Below are 9,835 nucleotides of genomic sequence, written 5' to 3' on the forward strand. Positions count from 1 at the left end.
TCACATACCTCAAAGATACGACTGGTCTCCCTCCCCGCTCTCCCAAGTCCTTGCAGCCGACTTGGGTTCCATAGGCTGCACACTGGGCTCTGCTTTCATTCAGTAGGTGGTGAGTTTTGTGCTAGAACCACACCAGGACAGCGCTCTCAGAGATACCTTCTCATTTCCAAAAGGCACCAGCTGGACCAGGCCATAAGGCCCGCCCATCCAAGTTTCAGTAAGTGCAAACTCGGTATGAGATGTCCTCAGGGTGTTTGAAGGCTCTCCCCAAAATGCCTTGAATCACTTTTGGCCATCCTCCTCCTTAAAACCAAAAGACAGTCACATAAATCTTTACGGGCAAGTAGTTATTGCCACCAATGGATTCCTAATTTTGCCACCCTTGCTAATCCTGTCTGTCCTCCTCCCAGAGGACACCCCAGAGCCCATTTTCTGGCCAGCCTGAAGCCTTAAAATAACCATTGTCCACACCCCAAGCTCTTGGCTTACCTCATGTTGACAAACATTTCTGTCTATAACCCATGAAAACAGTGGGGTCCTGAGACAGCCTCTGCCTCTCAGGCTCATCCTGTGGGGTACTGCTCATGGGGGGCTCCTGTGGCTCAGGCCCTATGGCACAGGCACGGCCCCCATGTTTATGCATTGTAGCCATGGCTGCCATCTTGATTGATAAAGCCTTGCATTAGGCTCCCCTTTTCACCTATGTTCCCCATGAAGTATCTGCCCTCTGACTAGGTCATAAGACATGGTACCTTTCTACATAGCGACAGACCACCTACAACCTAGCTCTCCTAACCATCCGCCATCTTCCATGGTTGTTAGGCTTTCCAGCCAGCTATCCTACCAGCCAACCCTTCCACCCCCGCCATAATGGTTGGCTTGCCACTACAGAAATGGGCTCAAAGCCATAGGAGGAGCTCCCAGACACCCCCTCAGACAACCCAGATTCACTTCTAACTTGTAATGACTCCTGTAAATGAAATTTCCAGCAAAATGTAAAATGTAAAAACCAGCTATGTCATCATGTGAAACACTGATGGCAACTCCTTCCTTGCCCACTCTGAAATCAGCCCAAGAGGCTGAATCCTAGTGCTCACCACAGCTTGTACACTGGGGAAGGGAAAACTGCCACTTTTTACACTGACTCCAGAAAGGCATTTGGGGTCTGCAAATGGCAATTGTGCCATGCTATTGGCACAATTAGGAAATCATGTGGATTCTTCACCTCTGCAGTACTCCTGTTGCTAATGTGCTTATGATTCCTGCCTTATTTCAAGCTATTCTCTTCCTCCTAAAATCTCCATTCTTCACTGCTCAACCAATACTAAGGAAACGGATGTTATACCCTTAGGAAGCAATCGGGGCCCCAGAGCTGCGAAGTATGCAGCCCAAAACAGAACACCCTTCCTTTTTCCACCCAAGTTTTAAGCCCACCTTTTATCCTTGACTGGTGTTACCGACTCTCAGGCAAATGCCCCCCCCCACACCTCCCTATCCTAATCTGAAAAAGACAAATGGATACCAAAATGTGCCAAACAAGTTACCAGATGGATTAAACCTTGGGCCAGACAGACTTCCATAGTCTCTTCCTTTGAACTTGTTGGCTTACTCTTCTCTCCCACCCAAATGGGACATATGTGCAGACAGGGGAGATAGGTAAGGAACTAAAAGACAATTGATCCTGCTCTGGCAACCACAGAATTGCTGACCCGATTATTTCCCAGTGTCCACTTGTCACTTAATTTCTAGAAGAAATCAACATACCCTAGGAGGTCCTCCAAGGCTCCTGTGGTGGCAGTGCTGTGAATGGGTTTTATAGATTTGTCCCCGGGGTTGGGCTCTTCCCACTGTCCTTTGGGTTTTGGAGGGGGGGGGGTTAAAATTTTTTTAATTTTTATTTTTTTATTAAAGTTTTTTTTTTTTTTTTTTTTTTGGACAGAGACACACAGCGAGAGAAGGAATACAGCAGGGGGAGTCGGAGAGGGAGAAGCAGGCTTCAGGACCCCAGGACCATAACCTGAGCCGAAGGCAGACACCCAACAACTAAGCCACCCAGCACCTGTTTTTTTGTTTTGACTTGTTTTGTTTTTGTCTGTATCCTTGGTGGATGGACTGAATGCTATCTGACCAGATGTACTGATGCCACAATAGTGGTAAAGAAATTAAAAACAAACAATCCCACATTTTGTTATTCTGTTACAGATCAAGTCAGGCTGGGGAGTCCATTTTACAGCAGAGAGAAACCACGTGCTTGCAGAGACTGGAGATGGTCATTACTGTTTCAGACTCACCATCCTCCATCATCAGGAACATAAAATTTAGCCCTATGAAGGATTGTAGGAAAGCCTGGTCAATAAACTAGACTTAAATGGCCAGATGCATTATCCCTGCCCCTTATAAAGATCCAGAACACTCCAAGCAGGAGACATAGATTGACCCTTTCTGAAATAGTGTTTGGACACCCAGTGCCTCCTGGCATTATAAAGCTCCATGACTGGATAAAGTGAACAGGTGGCAACCTAAACGCACTATCTGGTGTGAGGACTAGCTATACACAAGAACTAACTGGTATACTTGCAGCGCCTCACCAACAGGTAAAAGGGGCATGGCCTCCACTGATGGCCAAGCCTTGCCATCCAGCTCAACCAGGAGACCAATACACCTCAAGGTCTTTAGAAGAAAACACACATGGCTATCTCGCTGGGAAGAACCTTATGAGGTACTGCTGACCACCAACTCCGCAATGAACAAAGAAGAAGAATCCTCCCAGATTCAACAAGCTATGCCAAAGACAGCCCAGCTCATCACTTCTGAGATAATTAGAAGACAATCCCTGCAGGTGACCTTAGGAAGGCTTTCTAGAGTGAATTCCCAGGCTCTCGAAACAGATGGTGATCGAGGTGGAAGAGGTCAGGAAAGCATCCTGTATATGCGGAAGGCACTTTGAGACTGAAAAATGAAGCAAGTCCCGGGATACTGTCCACAGAGTTTTATTCCAGATAACTGACTGACTTGAAGACAATCCAGGAGGTACAGGGCCATTCTCCACTGTTGTTCCCTGCCCCATCCGACCTTAATCCCCAGCTTTTATGGAGTGAGGGGCACGGTGGTAATGTCACAGGGCAGTCTTCTAACGGGCGCCTTCTCTGTGCTACAGGATCCTTACTAATCACCCAAAGCAGGGCCTTTGGCACTGCTCTGCCCTCTGTGCACCACTTTAGGGAAGATCAGAACAAGCCTTCCTCACTCTGGTCAGGGCACACATTCCCTCCATGGGCCTCAGAATACATGGCCTTGCGGCAAGTCACTGGAGCGCATAAACAAGATGTAAGGCCAAAGATGGAGTCCATGTTGTCCGCACCCCTCCACCCCACCCCAACATCTTTACAGCCCAAACAATCTCACGCCCTTCTTCCACAATGACCCTAGAGCCACATATCAGGAGGCAACTTGCATCCCTGTGCCACGACAGCAACATTAATATTCCATTAAGCCCAAAGAAAAAACTCAGAATTCTGGTTCCCCCAGCAAACCAGTAAAGAGGTCCTCCCCACAGAGGGACTGAGAACTTCAGTGTACATGGGGGTCCATGACAGAGAGAGGTTTGCTGACCCGATAGGCAGGAAAAGCAGCAATTGAGGGTAGAGGCGGTCAGACCAATGCTCTACAGGCCATAGCCATGGACAAGTCTTCATTCTGGAGCAATGCAGTAGTGGTTCAGTCCCCATGCCTCAACACCCTGTTGGTTTAGGTATTTTCTCTGAGGGAGGATGCCATATATTATGTGCCTCCATATCTGAGAGGGTGTGACTCACTTGTACACAGTCATCTCTGTCAGTACCCATACTAACCTTTCTATCTCAGAACCAAGTGTCAGAGGTCCAGAAGTCAGACGCACGTGTTAGGCCCTGACCAATGTCAAGGGGTTGGGTGGAGGAGCACCTGGGTGGCTCAGCTGGTTAAGTGTCCACTTTTGGCTTCAGCTCAGGTCATGATCTCAGGGTTGTGAGATCAAGCCCCATGTCAGGCTCCATGCTGAGAAGGGAGTCTGCTTGAGATCTAGCTCTTCTTCTCCCTCTCCCCTTGCCTCTCCCCCCACACCTGTTCTTTTACAGGCAAAGGTTTATACAAGCCCTGTGGAGGTGTCCACACAGGTTAGTGCCAATTTGTGTCCTTCCAGCACTGACAGAGGGCCGATGCCATCCACTGACCAGCGAGAAAGGATGGTGTGTGGTCCAACCGATATGTTCTAGCCATCACCTGAGGAGCCATCAGGGTCAGGAGTCAGCAGCCTGTGGTTCTGCCTCATGACTGCCTGGCAGTGTTGGTGTGCATGGGCACTGAGCGGACACACGCCGTACTTGGATAACTACATTGGGTTTAGTGCCTACTTCCCAAATAGCTTTTTCTGAACCAAAGTCCACCAGAATCCAGCAGAATATCCAGGAATGTCAAAGAGGTGGGCTTCCCGGACAACAGGTGTCAGTATACTAGTGTCTACTGCAGGCCGGTCTAATCCTTCCTTTACTTGCCCGAGGGGAGCCATCATGTCTGCTATAGGTAAGAGGGCCATTCCTGTAAGGTGCTTTCCTGGGCACAGGCACACTTAGGTTTGCTGAACGTGTCCTAAATTCATTCTCCGACCTGCAGAGATGTTACTACTATCATGGGCAAGTCAGCCATCAGTCCTGTTGTCTTTTGCAGTAAGAGATAAACAGCTTAGTTGTTTCTCGATGGGACTATACCCAGCTTCTATTCCCTTCCATAATAGAGACCAGAATCCTTACAGGATTTGTTTTGTATTTTGCCATTGCCATGAGCCCCAGCCAAGCCCTTCTGGAAATCACATCTCATTCATCAGGCACTGATATCCCTAGGTATACCCTACCATTTAACCCCACCAATATTCCTACAATTTTTGCCTTTAAGAAAGCCTCTTGTTGGCGAGCACTTCAATCCCATAGGTTTCCCTTCCTAACCAAGGCATATAAAGGTCTTAATATCTGCTCTAGATGGAAAATAGAAAAGGTCTCCAGTAACCCAACAAACCAACAAAAGCTTGTAATTCCTTTACTACGTTAGGGACGGGGAAGGCTCAGATCTTATGGATGACTACCTCCAGCATCACCTGGGTCTTCCCAAGCCTGATGGTACCCATTTGACTAGGCCATTGGATCTTTTTATGTCCCATCCTTGGGACTTCAAGTACACCTGGAAAGATGCAACTGCTTGAGACAGGGAGGCTAAGTCACCACAAGTTAACAGGACATCATCTATATCATGAGAAAGCACAATCTTCTCTGGCAAATCCAGTCTTCCAAAACTCTGCCTACTATCCTGGGACAAATTGCGGGACTATGGAGATATGCTTGAGGCAACCCCTGGAAGGTCTGCTTTCTCTTGTTCCATGGGACAGCGAATTGGTCTTGGGATTCAAGTCCTAACAGAATGCTGAAAAAAGGCTTTAGATAGGCCCAGTAAAAAATGGTAGGTCTTGGGATGCCTGGATGGCTCAGTGGGTTAAAGCCTCTACCTTTGGCTCAGGTCATAATTCCTGGGTCCACATCAGGCTTTTTGTTCAGCAGGGAGCCTGCTTCCCCCCACCCCCACCTGCCTCTCTGCCTACTTGTGAACTCTGTCAAATAAATAAATAAAATCTTAAAAAAAAAAAAAAAGGTAGGTCTTAACAGAAGCCATGACTTTCTCTGAATATAAGAAAGACTATATTGGCACCCCAGCATGGATGGGCAGAACAACTTCATTGAGTTCCCTATAATCTACTGCCATTTGCCAGGTCCCCTTTGATTTCTTTACAGGCCCAGACTACTGAATGGGCTTTGAGTGGGCCTGCAGACCCCTGCCTACTCTAATTTGGTCACAATGGCAGTAATCTCATCACGCATTCTGGGTAGGTTTTGGTGTCTTATATTTGTCCCTGAGAACCAGTAGCTAAAGAGGTTACCATTCTGCACGACTCACCACGATGGGTTTTCTACTCAGATACACAACCCAAATTCACCTGTCAGTGAGTTGGATCTAGAACCTGTAAAATGCCTACAACCCAAATACATTCATGAATGGGGGAGATATGCACTAGAAAACAGTGGGGAGGAAGCCTGCTTGTCTGTAGGTAGAGACTAGTTTGTCTGACCTCGACAATTTTGAGACCCGATAGGGCCTGGACTCCAGGCCCCTCAACCTTGACCACAAAATCCAGTATTCCTTGCTAGATAGTCCTCTATGCCTCCTGAGTAGCATGTCTTGCAGGAAGGTGGAAGCAGGATGCTTACCGAAGGAGGTACTCAACTACAGAGACCAGAAGACCCAACCAAATCAGTCTGCACCAAGGTGGACCCCAGCATTAACCTGCCATTGACTTTTGCCCTCATTATGATACTAAAAATCACCCCCAGGAGTGGAGATTTAACATGCTAATGAGCTAATCAATGCATGTTCTGTGCCCACGTGTGCCCAACTTCCTGTATCTCTCCCCACTCCTCCATACCTAGACATCACTCCTTGCCCACCTCCTTAGTCTTTTCACAAACTTTCCCTGACCTTCGTGTAGAACACCAGCAGGAAGGAGCCTTTCCCTTATTCCATCTCCCCCATGCTTAAGCATAAGCCCCTGTGAAAGCCTTGCCTGGAAATTCCTGTTGACTCCAGTAAGTGTCTACTGCTTGGAGAGTTCAAGGACTTGAGTCATTAATAATTGCTCGCCCATAACCATTAATAGCCTTTATTTCTCCCTGAAATGTTGAGGGGTTTCCATAGGTAAGTGTGCATTCAGCCAGTGAATATTAGAGCTTGCCCAGTGTGTTTGTAAGTGCAAAAGAGGGCATGCACTAGAGGGCAATGCTGACCTAACCCCTAGTATGTGGCGGTAGAGGAGGCTGTGGGGATCCACCCCTGAAATTCTTCTGTTAGTGGAAGGGCCCTCAGGGAGGCACTTGGCTTTCCTGAGGCTTTTTCAAGGGAGTAAACTGCTTTCCCCTAGACAACACCTTCCATAGGCTTGGGAAGGCCAGATTGGATTGTTTGTCCTTATTTTCTCCCAGGGTCCCAGATGATATTAGATCTTGCCACAGCTATTTAGGAGAGAATTTGATGGGCCCTCTGTCCGCCATTTTGTCCTTGGCAGTGTCCTTTGTTTTTCCACTTTTCAACCCATCTCTTTCCCTTGTGACAGAATCTTTTGGTTTCACTTAAAACTGCCACCAGAGCGGCTACCATGGCCATGAGCCAATGAACCACAGGGGAAAGGGCAGATCCATAAGCCCCGTGCCACAGCCCCCTGGGGCCTGATCTAGCCTTTCCCACCACAGTAAAACCATTCACTGTCTGGGCCTCTAGAACGCTGGGTATAAATGGCATGCCTCATTCCCAGTTCACGTATCATCTCTTGTAGTTGTTCTAGAGAGAGCCAGTGAGAGGGAGGGGATGAACAGACAGCTCTTCAGGCCAGGTTACCTCAATCTCAGGCAGGCTGATCTCATCCTTGAAGTTAGTGCTGGCGCCCAAGCCCGAGGCACACAACCTTCCTCCCAAGGCAGGTGGAGCAGCACCTGAGGCCATTTCCAGCATCTCAAACTCACTTAATACAATACCATCTCCCCCTCCTGACCCACAGACAGCCACCCCTTCTTGGCCCTTTGGCTTAAAGGGGCTCATTAACTCCACGAATTCAATGGCAGAAGGTTCCCTCACAGCAGTCTTCTGACTGGCGTTCTTCTCAGTCACGCCCAGGCTCACGACTGGCCTGGCTCTCCACGTGAATCAAAGGGCCTCCTCCTCTTCCTTCAAGACCGAGTTCTCCTTATCAGGGTAGTCTCCATCCCAGGGCCCCCAGCTCTCCTGAGACACACCTTGTCTCCCTTCAGTAGGTCCCTGACCCTGTGCCCACTCCTGCCAGCATTCCGAGGCCTTCTCTTGCACATGACACCCCCATTACAAGAGCCTGGGGCTCATATGGGCTTTTCTAAAGCCAACGGTTCCCTGGTCCGTTCTGATTCTCTCCTTACTCAAAATTCCCTTTTCCTGGCATCTCGTAACCCTCAGGTCAATAACCAAGCCATCACCGGAACAGCTTGATTACTCTCCCCTCCGCTGCTTTTCCCCCACGGTTTCCAATGGGATCTTGAACATTCCTTGAGGTGTTTACCGGGTGTCCCCATCCCCATACCAGCCCAGTCTCCCCACAGGTGGGGTCCGACCAGCTGGGGATTTCCTGCTCGGACCCCTAGCTGCCCCCTGACCCATGTGGGCCCCGGGCTGCCCCCAGCACCCCCCCTTTTACCCGAGCTTGTTTTGTTTTCACTCTGTGCCTGGCTTACCAATTCTCAGAGGGTGGAGGAGGGTCAGGATGCTATCCTCCACCCTGAGAAGGGACCCTGAGACAGAAAAATGAAGCAAGCCACTCCATACGGCTTCCAATTGTATTCGGGGTAACTTACGGAAAGGGGAAGAACCAGGACCTTTCTCAGCCATTCGACCTCCAGTCCTGGCCTTAGTCTCCAGCTTTTATAGCATGAGGAACATGGCGGTGGGGTCACAAGGCCATGTAAAGTGGGGCCATCTGTGCGCCAGAGGAGCTCCACTAGTTACCTAAAGTGGAGCCTTCTGGGTGCTCTGGGAAGCTCAGCGCAGACTTCCCTGCACCTGGGGCAGGGCCTCCATGAAACTCCACATCACAGGAGGCAAAGTCATTGCAGGAAAGTCATTGTAGGTAGTGAGAATGTGGAACCCAAAGATGGACTCGCTGTTGTCAGCCCTCCATAGGGCTTACAATTGCATTCGGGGTCACTTACGGAAATTACTTTGGGGAAACCTGTAGAGAAGCTCAAGGACAGTTCCTTGGCCAGAAAAAGACAAAAGGTGAAAATGTTTCCCTTTTTATTGAAAACACATGCCAGGGGGCCCTTTCCTGGGTGACATAGGACTACTGGACGATATTGCGGACACACCCTGGGGGCTGAGTCTGTAGATGGCATCCATGAACATGTCAAGACCATCAAAAGTGACTCTAGCACCATGTCCCCTGGCACAGGTGTTTGCCAAATCACTCCCTGTTTTAGATGGTTCATAGGCCACCCTTGTAGGACTTGGGGTATCCCAGCTGCTCCCCAATTAGATTCCCCAACACCCCACACTATATATGAGTGAATCAAGAAAATGTGGACTAACTTGGCCAAGGGACAAAACTGAGACTTCGAGCTGCCAAAGCTGGCATGCAGGCTTCTTGTGGCCGATGTTTTGCAACCTGTTTTCCTCCTACAGAGAAAATGACAACGTGTGGTTGCTAACATTACTAGTAGCAGAGGTGATGGAAAGCCCCAGATCTCAGATATTACAGATTCTGCTCTGATCTTGTCTTTGAATCACACAGGTCTTTTGGCCTTATGTGGCAACAAGGTCTATAAAGTGTTCCCACCCAAATGGTCAGGGCAATGTGGACCCAGACCCCTGACTCTTTCCGTCACTAGACACTCTGCCTTAAACACCAGCCAGATTGCAAAGTTGGGCCCCTTTGTTCATGAAGTTGTGCCACACTAGACTAGAACATGGCTTGGGTATCCCCGCGGCAGGTTCTTTTCAGCACAGAGGACCTTAGTCCCAGGCTGTGGGAGTGATGCATTGCGAAAGGTGATCTTACCTATTTCCATGGTGAGAGAGCCCAAGTTCCATATGAGACTGGGGACTTGGGAGCTAGCGAGTCAGAAGTTAACAGCTTTGCTTCCGCTGTCCTCCAGATTCATCCTGTTCTCACTGCCCGGTGATCAGAAGGGTATGCAATCATCGGTGAAAAATGCTGTTTTTATGTAAGTCAGATGGGTCA

This window comes from Mustela nivalis, assembly GCF_964662115.1.
Source record: "Mustela nivalis genome assembly, chromosome: 8".
NCBI classification, from domain to species: Eukaryota; Metazoa; Chordata; class Mammalia; order Carnivora; family Mustelidae; genus Mustela; species Mustela nivalis.